Below are 16,811 nucleotides of genomic sequence, written 5' to 3' on the forward strand. Positions count from 1 at the left end.
GACTGTAGTAATGGCTGCTAAAAATTCAGTTTTGCCATCATAAATTAAAATAAACCTTAAAATATAAATTGCAACAAAATATGTTCTAGTATTACTATTTATTTTACTGTATTTTTGATCAAATAAATCCAGCCTTGGTAAACATAAAGGATTATGTTAAAAGGTATTAAAATATTTAAAAATGATCAAATAGTAAGTTAATCAGATAATAAATATGAAAAATAACGTACATACTTTTATCGATTCATAGTATGAATAACCCCTACTACAAAAAGTGTTTCCTAGAGACCTCTCTGGGAAACCCTAGTTTAGCGAAGTAGCAGAAAGCGCTATAGTCTAGCAGTATGGTGATACACCATTCCAAACATACCCATGTTTACCACACTCTGCTTGCAGTATAAATTGAGAAGTCTTTACAGTAGAGAAGTGGATTGATTTTACATTGTGGTTTGCCACACAACAAATTGGACCTCAACGCCACTAAGACCATTAAGAAATGAACTCTTCTCAGTCTACTGGTCTTGACGGATTCTTCAGTTATTATGGTGAAATCCCATAAACTCTCCAAAAATAACCCTAGAGAAATAACCGTCAAAAAGAGACAGCTTAAAACACACATACAACCAAGCCCATGTTTAAAAGTCAACAAGAACACTGTGTGCTAAATGATGCATCACTAGAAGCAAAGCCAACAGAATGTATTTTTTTCCACTATAGATTGATGAGATCTATGATGGCCACCAGGGGCAGAAAGAGATGGTGTTTCTCACATTCACTTTGAAGTGAGTTTGCCCTGAATTACAATGACAGACAACTGTCACATTGTACATGTTCCAAGGGCCAAACGTTTCCCACTGCTTGGCATCCACTTGCTCGAGCCCCACTTTTATTTTTGGACCATATGAGGTTGTTAAGGTGTAACATGAAACTTTCTTTCTGTTGCGTTTGGAGCGTATGAGTCTTGACTATGTTAATCTGATAGGGCTCTAAATTTAATACCGAGGCCAGGATTGTGTGTGTGTGTGTGTGTGTGTGTGTGTGTGTGTGTGTATACGTTTAGGCCTATATGAGAGAGTGTGGCGTTTTACTATGAAAGCCCTTCAAAATGAAAATTATCAGTAAAGATTGCTTAATTTTGTCTGATAGACATTTTATAAATCTAGAGTTAGGTATAGATACGCTCCCAAACTATTTAAAACAATGTTATTCATACATATAGATATTGTATTTAGTCAACAATGTCTTAAATTGTTTCAGAAATGAATTCCCAAATGAAAGCTGTTAATTTTTATATGTGATCCTGGAACACAAAACCAATCATAAAGGGTACAATTTTTTAAAATGAAAATACATCAACTGAAAGCTGAATAAACATGCTTTCCATTGGTGTATGGTTGTGATAGGACAATATTTGTCAATTAAAAATCTGAAAGGGTGCAAAAAATCTAATAAATAAATCAATAATAAAAAAATCTAAATAGTCATGTAAATTAAGTTTTTAGCAATGCACATTACTAATCAAAAATTTAAATGTAAAATTTTGATATATTTTCGATATGAAAATATTTTCATGAAGCTTTACTTGATAACCTATCCTAATGATTTTGGCACAGAATAATTTTTTTTGACCCACACAATGCATTGTGAGCTATTGCTACAAATATACCCTAGCTACTCATGACAGGCTTTGTGGTCCAGGGTCACAATAAAGAGTTCAATAATCATGTTTTATTATTTCTTCATTCTTTTTTATTGTGTTTTACTGTGCTAGTTAGTCGTATTTTTTAACCTATCCAAAATAACCCAACTGCAGTTTGACTGAGATTAACTGGAATGCGCAATAATAATAATAATTTTAAAAAATGGTTAAAAACAGGGTTAACTGTTTTTGCAAATAAACGAAATAAAATCAGATATTACGTGGGCTACTTTCAAGTAATTTTGCACGAACGAAATCCGTACCTGTAATTAAATATTTATTACATGATTGATTTATTAGTGCTGACGTTTCTCCTACAGTTCTTGGAGCGTCCGATCCCGTAAACCAATTAATATTCACGTACCAACATAACGTCTGCTTCTCAACAAATCAGTTTACTTGACAAGCTTCGTGCAAGCTAATTAATATTCATGAGTCAAACGCCGCTTAAGGATTAGCGAGCGCGCGGTCGGCGTTAGAAGAGCAGACGCACGCAAAGCTCGCCGATATTTAGTAACAAGAACACTTTCATGGACGCTCGTTATCCGAACGTTCCTGAAGAGAAGCCGGCTGCAGTCGTCAAACAACTTCGTTCACAAGGAACCCTGCTTTCTCAAGGACTACTCTTTGCCGTCGCGTTTTTTGTTCTGGACTCGTTCTTAAAGTGGAAGACGTTATTTTGCTATTTGTTCCCCAAAGTTATGTCCGTTATTCTGTTCGCTTTATTTTTCCATTGCTTTGGAATATAAGGAAGCCGTTTAAAAAAACAAACAAACAAAAAAAAACTTTGGGATTTATTTGCCTTTTTAAATGCTTTGATCTGCACTTTGGCGGTTGCGAAGGAACATTTCAAACTTTTCTCGTTGTGTGTGTGTGTGTGCGTGAAATGTCTACACTGTTGCTTTTCTAACCAGAAGCTTGGAGCTGGAGCTGTTTATAGCATCACTATCACATAACGTTGCATTTGGACGCACATGTGTTTTTAGATCATAGACAGTAAGCGGCACTTGAACCCTGCGATGCATAAGTTCTGCCTGACCGTACTGCTCGTGCTGCGCGGACTCATCATCTGCGTCTGTTCCAGCGATGAACCACATCACCCCGGGCTGTACAAGGACGCGACTGCGACCCCGACAGGCACGTGTGCATCACCAAACATGTGCAGAAACTATCAAATCGTTCGATAAACCTCGGGATGCACGAAACTTGCAGGGAAATGGTATCGCAAATGTTTACTGGATTGCCCTTCTGTCCATTTTTCATCACAGATCCATGTCTGCAAGTGATCCCTCCGTGTATGACAGAGGCTGATCGCTTCAGCCTGGAGGCTCTTCAGCACATCCACAGAGAGATGGACGATGATCAGGATGGAGGCATTGAGGTGGAGGAGAGCGTTGAGGTAATCGGCTTTCGAAGATGTTCACAAAGACACAATGGAGAGAGAAGTTTCCTCACACCTAATGTGAATCCTGCAGGGTTTCACACCCCCTGGCCGATGAAGTTTCGTGAAATTTGCATTAAAATAGATCAGTTGAAACAGCTGATTCAATATTTTACATGTATTAAGAATAACTTTCCAAAGATATTAAAGATATCATTCCAAAGGCATAATGCAGTTAACTAAATAAATATATGATCTGCATGTCAAATTTGACACACTTGTTTTTTAGAAATTTAGAAATTAAGACATACATTTTTAAAAAGGAATTTTAGTTGTAATGTAAAATATATTTTTACCCCTTCTTAAATATTTAAATCATTTTACAGTGAAATTTAACAAGAATAATATTTTTTATTTTTGGTTTTATATTAAATAATAGCAGTAATTATTATAATTCTTCTTCTTCATCATTGCTATTATTAGTAGTACACAGCCAACATAATAACAAAATTTCATCCAAACCGTGCAACCTGCAAACAAACACGGCAGACCTGTATTTTTTCTGTGAATATTCAAACAAAATATAGACATTTTGACTGCATATAAAATGTAAACTACAGAAATGCATAAAATCCATTATATTCTATATACGCAAACATACAGCCATAGATATATAAATGGACAAACATTTTTCAACTCTACTTAAAAATCCTAACCATGATATGTTTAATTATCTTTCCTCTTGCATTACATTTTGTTGCTGCTATTTAAGCAAGTGGGGGAGTAACATGAATGTATTAGTCTGAGCATGTGGAACATCTAAACTCACACTCAGACTTACAAGCTCAGCTTTACCATTGGTATGTTTATGTGATGTTCGTGTAAGAGCTAAAGTGTTGTGCCAGAGCACCCTTGAGTTTCTTTCCTGAGCCTGTAGGTCAATTTAGAAACACATGTTTCCACCCAGCACCTAAGACAAACTGTTCAGGCTTGGCACTGGGAGAACATAGCAGAGACGGATGAGTTTCTAAGTAATGTCCTGAACTACGTTCGTGTCTCTGGTATTGGGTTACTTTTCCTCGTCGCTATAGATATGGCTTAGGTAAGATCGAAGCAGCAAAGAAGCCTGGAATCATGTGGTGCATCTGATTACAGCAGAGACGGATACCGAAACACCTTCGCAGACACTTAAGCTCTTTTGATCTCGAATGTTTACTCAGCTGTTGTTTTAAATATGTCACTGCATATGTAGGATTTGAATCAATTGGACTCGGGTCCACATCTCTTATTTGTTTCTTACTGTAGTTCATCATTGAAGATATGCAGCAGCAACAACAGACCAACAAACATAGTAAACTCCATCACGAGGACCAGCATATAACTTTGGAGGAGCTTTGGAAGGGCTGGAAATCTTCTGAAGGTAATGGACGGTCTGGCCATGCTTTCAATGTAAAATAGTCACTGTCTTCCTCTCTTTTGGCTTTTTCATTGCTTTCTTTCACTCTGTTAGTTCATAACTGGACTCAGGAGGATGTCTTGAGGTGGTTAAGAGAGTTTGTTGAGTTGCCTCAGTATGAAAAGAGCTTCAAAGAGCTGCGTGTCAATGGGAACACCTTGCCCAGGTGAGACAAATCAAGACTGAACCAAAAGAAAATTCAGCCTGGATTTTATTTTTTTATTTGTTTGTACAAAGTTTTGATAAGTGCGCTCTTATATCAGCCTCATATTTCATTTTAGTGTTATTTCATAGGTTTTTACACTAATTTACACTAGATGTTTTATCAGCATCTAAAATGTAAATGCTCTGCTTGAGAAATGTAAAAATTAATACAAATCCACACATACTATTTATATTGTAAATATAAATCACAGATAATTTATAGATAATTCTCAACAGTTGAACACAAAAGGCATATGCATTTTTGCTGCTATTTCATTTTCAGTGCACTACTATATCAATATTTTAACAGCAGCAGAAACCAGAGTGAACAGGGTGAGAAAATGTTGCAGTGAATAAATGTGTAAATGTGATATTAATTTTAATATAAAAATTATATTAAAATGTATTTTACTGCTGTGATGAAAGCTGAATTTTTAGCAGCCATTACTCCAGGCTTCAAAGTCAAAAGGTCTTTCAGAAATACTTCTGGTATGTTGATTTTGCTGCTCAAGAAATATTTTTTTATTCTTATTAACCTGAAAGTGCTGCTACTTCTTATGATTCTTTGATGAATAGGAAGTTTCAAAGGACAGTATTTACTTCTAAATATAAATAGAGCTTTTGTAACATTATAAATATCTTTGATCAATTTAATGCATAAGTGCTGAATATAAAAATGTATTTTTACAAAAACTTATTTTGGTGACCCCCAAACATTTGAATGGCAGCGTATTTACTAAATCTATTTCTAACCGATTAAGTGCCATGGCTTAAAGTTTCACACTTTGTATTTACAGGATTGCTTCCCATGAGCCATCATTTATGAGCACATATCTGAAGATACAAGACCAGCAACACAAACAAAAACTCAAGCTCAAAGCCCTGGATGTAGTGCTGTTTGGCCCACCTACACGTATGTATAGACCTAGAATGTAATTATTTATAAATAATCATTTTTCAAACTGTTACAAACTGACACATTCAAGATATGAACATTTCAGTCTCTGATCAACAGAAACTCTTGTTACAATTAATTATGATGTGAAATTGCTACACTAAACAACTTAGATTGTGTGATTCAGACCGTTAATTTAATATTATGCATTGCATGCTTCAATCAAAAATCAGATCATTAATTGACTAAAGCCTCAGTATTATGAATTCTGATTAGACAGTTGTGGCATTTTAAACGCCATTATTAAATATAGTGTAACGTAGTGTATACTGATGTGTATAATTTAAGCATGTGTGACATCAAACATCACTACACTGTGTGAACACACAGCAGAAAGACACTCTGAGAGTGTGAAATATATTCAGTAGATATCCAGTCAGCATGCAAAATAAACACACGGTCATCACATAATGTTTCAATGGCTGTCTGTCTAATATCCCCATGTACTTTGCTCTAGGACCCCCACACAACTGGATGAAAGACCTGGTTCTGATAGTGTCTGTTGTAATGGGGATTGGTGGATGCTGGTTTGCACGAGTACAGAATAAAGCATCTAAGATTCATATTTCAAAAATGATGAAGGACCTTGAAAGCTTGCAACGAGCTGAACAAAGCCTCAGAGACTTACAGGAGCAGTGAGTACATCTTATAGATTTCTGAACGTTCACACTGAGCAGGAATTTAAACTAAAGAGAGTGACACTGAAGAGCATTTTTCAGGATCTTACTGCATAAACGCTGAATTTCGAATTGAATTTTTTTAAAAGGTTGGAAAAGGCCCAGGAAGAGAAGCGCACAGTGGCGGTAGAGAAGAAGAATCTAGAAGAAAAGATGAGGGATGAGATTCAGGGTGCTCAGGAAGAGGCCAACCGCCTGCACAGACTCCGAGATGGAGCAGTGAGTGAACTAACCCGTCTTCGGTATGCAGAAGAAGAGCTTGAACAGGTGAGGATCTGCATCTCTCAGTGTTAAAAGCTCCTAACAAGACTCTGCAAAACCCCATGGTTCTCTGGGCTCCTCGTACAGGTGCGTGATGCTCTGAAGAGGGCAGAGAAAGACATGCAGTGCCTCTGGTCAGTTCCTGAATCTTTGCAGCTGTGGCTACAGCTCACCCATGAGGTAGAGGTCCAGTACTACAACGTCAAGAAGCAAAGTGCAGAACAACAACTAGTCACACGGCTAAAGATGAGGTATTTTGGAGATTATTAAATCTCAAATGTATTATCATGCATGGAATCAAATACACACTGATTCATATTTTCAGGTTTAAACTATTTTGAATTAAAGAAATTGTTCAACCAAAGATTAAAATTTGCTGAAATGTAAATCGATGTAAATTAGTTTGTTTCTTCATCAGAACTTATTCAAAATGATATCACTTGCCCACCAATGGAATCTTGGCAGTGATTATTTTGATGTTTTTATCAGCTTTTTGAACTCTCATTCTGATGGCACCCATTCACTGCATTCATGAGCAGGTGATGATGCTACATTTTCTTCAGATCTGTTCTGATGAAGAAACAAGCTCATGGCCTATACATCTTGGATGCATGAGGTTAAGTGAATTCTAAGCAATTTTTCAGTTTTGTGTGAATGTTCATAACGTTATTATCCTAATGTGTCAGGCTGAGAAGATCAAGAAAAAGGAGTTCTGTTTTTGGTACGCTACATGTCGCACATAGCTCCTCATTGGATCAAGTGGATCAGAGAATTCTGGAGGCCAAGTAATTTGTTTATTCTCATTTTAAACTTAAGACACTGAATACATAATGTATTTTCAATATGGGTCCGAACACTTTTTGGGCTAGTGCATGTATGCTGAATTTCAAATGTCAAATTTCAAGAAAATATCTGATTCTGAAATATCTGGGTTTACAATGACCAGCATACTGTATGGTTTTTGTTGAAGGAATGCACTAGCAGAGGTGACTGCTTGTCTACGGGAACGTTTGCACCGCTGGCAGCAGATTGAGAGCTTGTGTGGTTTTCCTGTGATGAAAAATGCAGGACTACCCAGTCTCAACGCTACACTCTACCCTGACCCCAACTGGATGCTAATGCCCCGGTCTGCAATGCAGTCCTATCAAGTGCCTGTTTCGGTGGAGGACATGGAAGAAGAAATACCCCAGATTATACCACAGATTCCTGGTTGGTACTTGGTTTAGTACTTGGTACTTCTCTTTCTTAATTGAATGTGTTTTCTTTCTTCTGTATTTATACATTAAATAAAGTGAGAATAATATGTAAGCTGATCAGATTTTACTTTAATATTATTCAGGACATTTTATGCATAGTATCAAAACGTAGCTTACAACACATTACAGCACTTTTAAAGGGTTAGTACCCACGAAAATTAAAATTCTGCCATTAGATATTCACCTTCATGCTGTTTTAAACAAATGTTCCTCTTTGGAACACAACTTCAGATATTTTTGAATAAAGTCTGAGAGCTTTCTGAAGTCTGAGAACTCTCATGAATGGTGGCGGAAACCGGAAGAGAATAAATTATTTTGTCGTTACGTTTGGTTTTATTTGCACACAAAAAGTATTCTCTTAGCTTTATAAATTAATGTTTAACCACTGATGTCACATGTACTGTTTTAACAATATCCTTACTATCTTTTTGGCCCTTGAGTGTGGTAGTTCCCTTGCCGTCTATCCAGGGTCAGAGCGCTCTCGGATTTTATCAAAAATATTTTTTATCTGAAGATGAACAAAGTCCTTATGGTTTTGGAATGACATGAGAGTGAGGAATTAATGACAGAATTGAAATTTTGGGTGCAATATCTCCTTAAATAATTTCAATGTTAGATTATTAAAAGAGGCATTAATTATTTCTATATTTTACTTTTCAGTCACAGTTGCACCACTTAAATGTTCTCCGCGGTCTCGGGTTCGCTCTCGACGATCTGGGCATATTGTGCCATCACCTGTCATTGTATCACCTGACCCAGACCTCCTTATTCCCATACGAACTCCACTACGCCGATATGGAGATGAAGAAGAAGAGCATATCAAATTCTCCCCTCTTGTGAAACAGTATGTCAGCCAGGCATTTTGTTCTTTGATTTTGCATTGCTTACAAAATATCAGCTCAGAGATTCTTAAAAATTCTTTACAATAAATAATCAATATTATCTAATGCATTAGGTATCATGAAATAATATTTATGAATATCTTTTGGTGAACATTTGCTGAGCGTCCCTCTCTCTGACAGGGAGTCTATGAAACATCTTCAGATACAGATTCTATCGGGTCCTCCATCAGCAGAATGTACAGCACCCTTGATGCCCCACCTCGGAGAAAATATATTTTCTCTGATAAAATGCCTAGAAAGATCTCCCTGGATGAACAAGATGGTAATCCATCGCACAAAATCTCAGAGGAGGAGGTGGATGAGTCTTTGATAGTGAACAACACCTCAAGGAAAGTTTCGCGAGATGAACTGGAAATTAATAGTCCATCAAGAAAAACATCTAGAGATGAACTAGAGGCCTCCATGGACCCTCCTAAACAACTGAGTAGAGGAGAAACTGAGGCCAGCCTTGCCTCGAGGAAATTAGCCAGGGATCTATCTTTTGATTCCACAATGAGGTACTACTCTACAGAAAAGATATCTCCAGCAGCGATCAGCATGGATAGTCAGAGACAACGATCACTCAGAGACAGAAAAGATCACGTGGACAGCATTTGTAGAGTGATACCGAAAGCAGAACTTGATATAGATATCACAAGTGGAACTAGATATTCAGATGCCTAATGAACACTTCCATCAAACACAAAGAAAACCGGGATCTTCCAACCAGTATCCAGCGAGGAAGAATGTTTAGGGAAAACTCCTTAGATTCCACCTTTGACAGTCCTGTGGAAAGCTCTAAAAAATTTAAGATGTTAGACAAAGCAGATTCCTCCAAAGACATCCCTTCACGAATGATGGCACAAGATGAATTTGATGTGCCCATGGATTTTGAGAAACTAAAAATGAGAGATATTTCCATGGGTATTGCTTCAAGGAACATACTGAAAGATGAGTTTGAGAGAAGCAAGTCATTTAAAGAGAACAGGGATATCCGCATGGAAATTCCCTCCAAAAAAAATCTCTCGAGATGATCAAAGAAGTCGCAAGCGGAGACCCAAAAATACAGCATAAAATAGACGGCTCTGTGAAACTCCCATTGGTAAAATACAGAGAGAGATGGTGGGTCTATCTTTGGAGGCTCCAAGGCGCAAGATATCGCAGGAGGAGTTTCTGGTTGCAAACCCAGTGCAGTTTGGCCCGCCAGACCTCACCGTTAGTTCCTGATGCTCTGGAAACCAGCCTCAGACTCGCTCAGCACACTAGTGTATGACGGCATTCTAGAAAAGTCCTACGAGAACCCTCTCATGCCTGGTCCTCGGGATCTCAGTCATGCGGCTTCAGTGTCTTCTTCTTCCCAAAGCCTTCTAGGAAATGAAGGTCAATCTGTAAATTCATCTTCTTCAGAATCTGGAGGCAAAGAAAAGGGCAAGAAATCTTCAAAGCTCAAGAATATATTCAAAAGAAAAAGAAAAGGAAAAAGATAAAGACTCATAAAAGTCATCAAGAAATAAGATTTCAGACACTTTTAAAGGCCAAATTCTCTAAAACTGGCTTGGAAAGCCGGCTTGTAAACTATAACGTGCAAAGGTAAACATGCTGAATGGAGTGCTCATGGATTTTCTTGCAAAGATTTTTTCTTGATATGCAGGACCCACTTACAAATGACCCTCAGCTAAATGAGTGCAATGTTGTGAAACAAAGAAGCAGAAATGCCCTTTTTCAAGGTTTTCAAGATTTAGACATTCTGTCCAGTAAAGCTCTTGAATGCCATATTCGTGATGTTCATCATTTGAAATAATTTGTGATGACATGGACATGTGAACTTTTTGATGTACTTTTGACTTTCGCATATTAACAGAATATTGTAGCATTGAAGAGAAGATCACAACAAGCTTGACTATTTATTTTATTTAAATACATTCTAAAAACATTCAGCCAAATGAAACAAAACCAAACCAAATAATTACTAATGGTTAACTAATATACTGTATTTACTACAGGACTAGTAATAATTTATAATTTTTTTGTTTTTATTTTAATTCTATTTAATATATATATATATATATATATATATATATATATATATATATATATATATATAATTTTTTTTTTTTTTACAATTTTGCTAGTTATCCTTAGAATCCCAAGTTTAAAACTGCAATTTAATGAAGGAGAATGACATTTGTATTTAATTATATTTGGTATCAAACACTGATAATTATTTTCCAAAATGTAGTTTACAGACTTTACTAACCTTTAGATGATGGTTTGGACATTTTTGTTGCTGTTAAGTATTTATAAGAAACAAATCCATCAAGACATTCTAACTTTAAACTGTCAATTTCAGCTAAAATACTCCACAATCTAGAGTCCATAATAATTCTCCTCTAGTAAAACATACACACTTACCAACATATTTGTTTAAAATCTGTACCTCTTTCTGATTTATACAAGATGACTTTTCTTCTGGATTTCACTGGAAGCACACCCTAAGACCTATTTTTGTTTCCAGAGATCTTGATAAATGGAAGTTTTGGTTGGTAGGATTAAAGGTGCTATATGTAGGATTTCGACTCTACTAAAGCATAAAAATACTATGTTTGCAGATATTGCAGATATGTTTGCTACAGTCAATTATTCTCATTTGAAAATGAGCGTTGAGTCTCGGAATGTCAGATTCTGTCTTGGTTTGTGAAACCCGCCCTCTGCCAGTTTACCCAATCGTGTTTCGGAACCCTGGGATGCCAGTTGGCGGAAAACACTGCGTATTTCATTTTAATCATGAAAGCTGGCAAATGGAAGGGGTCTGATTGGGAATCTGGCAACATGCATTGGAATCAAGTCTGAGTAGGAGGGGCCGGGTGAAAAAACAGTCTCCAATATTTTGAATTTGGACTGCAATACTTATTACAAACAATTTCAAATTGTCAATCCTACATACAGCACTTTCATTATTTTGTGCCATGACACTCCCCAGTTTCACTTCCCTGGACTGTGATGTTCCTTGCCTTTATTTGGTCTTTCCTGGTCTTGCCCTCCTTGTTTGTGATTATTAGTTAATTAGTCACCACAGGAGTGCTTGCCCACCTGTTTCAGTTCTCCTTGATTGCTTCCGTAACATTTATATCCATTCAGTGTACCCATTGTCTTTGTCAGTGATTAATGTTGCATTAAAGCTACTTTTGTATACTTCTGTGTCTAGCTGTTAACTACAACTACAACTACAACACGTTACACACAGTTTGAGTCTGCATTAGTTTGATCTAATAAAATGTTTTCCAGAATCTTTTAATTTGATGCTTTTCACGGGTTCTTATAAAGTGGTAAACCATGCTTTTTTTTTAACCACAAATGTTTCTAGTGGTTGTTACAGAAAAAATAAAAAGCTTGGATAAAGGTTGTGGTTACGGAACCATACTTTACACATTTTATCAGGCTACAGCACAATACACGTTAAAGTTAAATACATTCTTACAAAAACAAGCACACATTTAATGAATTCAGGCCTACAAAACTATTTGACTTTCACTAAAGAAAGCGGAATCAATTAAGTACACTGCTACAGTTTTAATGACAGCAGGTTTCCTGTTATGGCCTGCTTGAAACCGATTGGCACTTTGTTTTTGATTAGTCACTGAGATAGAGCGAGCAATAGATATTGTTCCCACGCTTGTATGCAAGTAAATTTTTATCTTTTAATTTGATTAAGAATCATCTTGTATTTGAATCTGTATTTGATTTGAAGGTATATTGTTCTGTGAACATCAGAGAGCGTTTGGGACTGAAGTGAACATAAGAGTTAAATCAGGAGACAATATCACTCTGTACTGTGACTGTGTCATACCATTTGGATCACACGTTGTTTGGTGGAGAGACTGCTCACATGAGCATCAGCCTTCTCTTTTAATAAAGGCAGAATATCTGTTCATGGGGATGTTTCCACGTTTCAGTTTTGTGCACAACAGCTCCAGTAACTCCCATGATTTACATATTACAAATATCAGGAGCTATACAATGCCATTAAAGTAAAATTATTGAACCTAATACAGCCTGATGAAAATGTTTATTTTATGTATTTAGTATTATTAGTTTTTTTTTACATATTATATTTGTTTCTTTCATTCTTTTTGTAGTGTGGGTATGGAGGATTAAAAACAAAGATTTTCATGTGTGTGCTCCAAATGAACCCACCACCAAATTCCTTCAGCATCCAACTTTATTCAAGATGCTTTATTTCGTATTTGTATATATAAAACAAACTCTGGAATCACATTAATTAAAAAAAAATTGTGATTCATTGCATCTAAAATAAATGTTTTTGTTTACATGTGTGTATACTATGTATATTTATTATGCATACAAATATATATATATATATATATATATATATATATATATATAATAACATATTGCATACACAGTTCTATTTATATATACATAATAAATACACGTTCATTTGACAGCACTAATATTATTGTGTTCTTTTTATAATAAATAAAAATCTTATTGTGCATCATTAGTTTGTAGTAGTGTAAAGAAATATAAGTAACATGTTCTTCACACTGTAGGCCCCACCCTACGTTATTGTTGCATTTTCTTTTTAGATGTTTTTAAAATATTTTTTTATAGTACATCAGACTATTTGAAAAGATTAAGAATCATTATGAGCTTTAATCCTTCCATAGATAGCAACACAACTGACACGTTCAAGTTAGCAAGGACAATAAAATAATTATCAATAAAATAATCCATGTGACATCAGTGCTTAAACAGTAATGTTATAAAGCTATAGAGATAGTTTTTGTGTGCAAATAAAACAAAAGCGGAGTAGTGCAAATAGCCCGCCTTATTGGTAGAGGCTATTCACAGTAACTCCATCCATCAAGGGTTAGTATAAATAGCGGAAAATCTTGCTATTTTAATTTAGTGTAAATAGAATCTATAGCTATTTGCTCTTAGTGTAAATAGCATCTATAGCTAAGAGAATATGTAATTATTTTAAAAAAATATACACTAGTGCAAATAGCAGCTGCCAAAACAAAATGAATAAATTTATTCAACAATTTCTTCTCTTCTGTGTCAGTCTTAGACAAGTGATTTCAAGTAATGTAAGTGGTTGCAAACTAATTATTTTAGCTGCATCTAAATAATTAATTTTTTTATATTTAAATAGCTAAAGTAACATGATTGCAACCACTTACATTTAAAAACATTTAGTAAATTCAATTAATCACTCTTTTTAGTATGCACGCAAAGTGCCACAGCGAAGACTTTCATCCCAAGCTATCAATTTCATCTTAGATATCTGGAACAATTTTTAAAATGCCATGAAAGTTTAATCAGAATAAACTAGTCTTTCAACATCTCATATCAATAAAATACAATCTGAGCACATATCTGCATTCTTATAAAACAACACTGGAGACTTATATATTGTGGAAGAATCACTCTTTATTCAAAAATATTTTTACATGGTTTATTTGTTATTTCTTTTTGCTACAATATGATACAGGAGGATGGCGCTGGAGCTGGATGAGGCTCTTTGATATTTTTGCTCATTGTTGCTCATTAAAATAGCAGATCATAATTTGTAGTAATTTGCCTGTGATTTAGGTACTGCTTTTTGCTTTATATGTTAGAGTGAATTTATTGTGCTTAACTAACATCAATAAGTGAAGGACTGTTTTAAACTGGTAACTCTTTAAGTTTGTGAATTTTTTTTAATGATTTAAACAGCCAAAGCGTAAGAGTCATTTGCATGTGATTCACACTATGCTGACTGATCTTTATGTTTTGAATCACTATAACTAAGTACCTCATTAGTTTCATTTGTGTTTGTGATTCAGACACTAGCCGCACTGTGTATATTGTTTGATTTTATTTATTTATTAATTTTTACTCAATAGATTGATTTGGTTAGGTTAGGAAATTTTTAAGTTAAGGATCAGACTGTTTTAAGTAAATAGTCAATAGTTTTTATTCTTTTGAATGATTTATTAACTTGATCTATTTATTTGCTTGAAAATGCAACTAGTGAATACCCAGAGACAATGTAAATTTTCTTTTCATTACTTGATAGTACACAGTCTGTTTTTGCAGTACATTTAATTTAGACCTTCAAAGACTCATCACAACATAAATTAAATATGATTTCATTTGCTGTGTAACTGTAGACTAGAGTAAGTATCGGCAGTTATGAACTGGACCTCAAAGAGGCGGATAGCGACAGAAAGCGGTATTACAGTGCCTTAAACACCCAGTGAGCAAGCCAAAGGCGACAGTGGCAAGAGCAAAACTCCTACAAAATTAAATGTAGGAAGAAACCTTGGGAGGAACCAAGACTCAGCAGTAGGGAACCATACTCCTCTGGCATGCACTTAAATACTGCCTGTTTGATTAATAATATTAATGGCTCGACAATGATTAACAAAATGACCGTTCAATTCCAAAATGGCTATTGAGTCCAACTTGTACTTCTGCCTTAAGTCTACAACTCTAAATGTAATTATCTATACTCTCCAATGCTTACCTTTGAGACTACAGCTTTTACCATTATTTCACAGAGCATTACACATTACTTAATTGTACTCTAAAACCTTACCTGTATATCACAGGACTTACTTATAAACTACATTTCACAGTACTTCCTTGTACTTTACAAACCTTACCTGTATTTCATAGGACTTACCTGTACTCTACAACTTATACCTGTATTTCACAGGACTTACTTGTACTCTAAACCTCTTCCATGTATTTCACAGGACTTACCTGTTCTCTACAAACCTTACCTGTATTATACAAGACTTATCTGTACTCTAAACCTCTTACCTGTATTTTATAGGACTTACCTATACTCTACAACTTATACCTGTATATCACAGGACTTACCTAAACTCTAAATCTCTTTCCTGTATTTCACAGGACTTACCTGTTCTCTACTAACCTTACCTGTATTTTACAGGACTTATCTGTGCTCTAAAATGCTTACCCGTATTTCACAGGACTTACCTGTACTCTACAACTTATACCTGTATTTCACAGGACTTAAACACCACAAACCTTATCTGTATTTTACCGGACTTATCTGTACTCTAAAACTCTTACCTGTATTTTATAGGACTTACCTGTACTCTACAACGTATACCTGTATTTCACAGGACTTATTTATAAACTACAAACCTTACCTGTATATCACAGGACATACCTATACTCTACAACTTATACCTGTATATCACAGGACTTACCTAAACTCTAAATCTCTTACCTGTATTTCACAGGACTTAACTGTACTCTACACCTCTTACCTGTATTTCACAGGACTTACCTGTTCTCTACAAACCTTACTTGTATTATACATGACTTATCTGTACTCTAAACCTCTTACCTGTATTTTATAGGACTTACCTATACTCTACAACTTATACCTGTATATCACAGGACTTACCTAAACTCTAAATCTCTTACCTGTATTTCACAGGGCTTACCTGTACTCTACAACTTATACCTGTATTTCACAGGATTTAAACACCACAAAGCTTACCTGTATATCACAGGACTTATCTATACTCTAAAACTCTTACCTGTATTTCACAGGACTTAACTGTACTCTACACCTCTTACCTGTATTTCACAGGACTTACCTGTCGCTACAAACCTTACCTGTATTATACAAGACTTATCTGTATCTAAACCTCTTACCTGTATTTTATAGGACTTACCTGTTCGCTACAAACCTTACCTGTATTATACAAGACTTATCTGTACTCTAAACCTCTTACCTGTATTTTATAGGACTTACCTATACTCTACAACTTATACCTGTATATCACAGGACTTACCTAAACTCTAAATCTCTTACCTGTATTTCACAGGACTTACCTGAACTCTACACCTCTTACCTGTATTTTATAGGACTTACCTATACTTTACAACTTATACCTGTATATCACAGGACTTACCTAAAACTCTAAATCTCTTACCTGTATTTCACAGGACTTACCTGAACTCTACACCTCTTACCTGTATTTTATAGGACTTA

The 16,811-nt window shown here is 35.4% G+C and overlaps 1 pseudogene; it reads left to right on the forward strand.

Moving 5' to 3' along the window:
* Positions 1-2,684: 2,684 nt before the first annotated feature.
* On the forward strand, positions 2,685-10,794 carry LOC122349163 (annotated as a pseudogene).
* Positions 10,795-16,811: the final 6,017 nt, after the last annotated feature.

This window comes from Puntigrus tetrazona, chromosome 1 (assembly GCF_018831695.1).
Source record: "Puntigrus tetrazona isolate hp1 chromosome 1, ASM1883169v1, whole genome shotgun sequence".
Taxonomy (NCBI): Eukaryota; Metazoa; Chordata; class Actinopteri; order Cypriniformes; family Cyprinidae; genus Puntigrus; species Puntigrus tetrazona.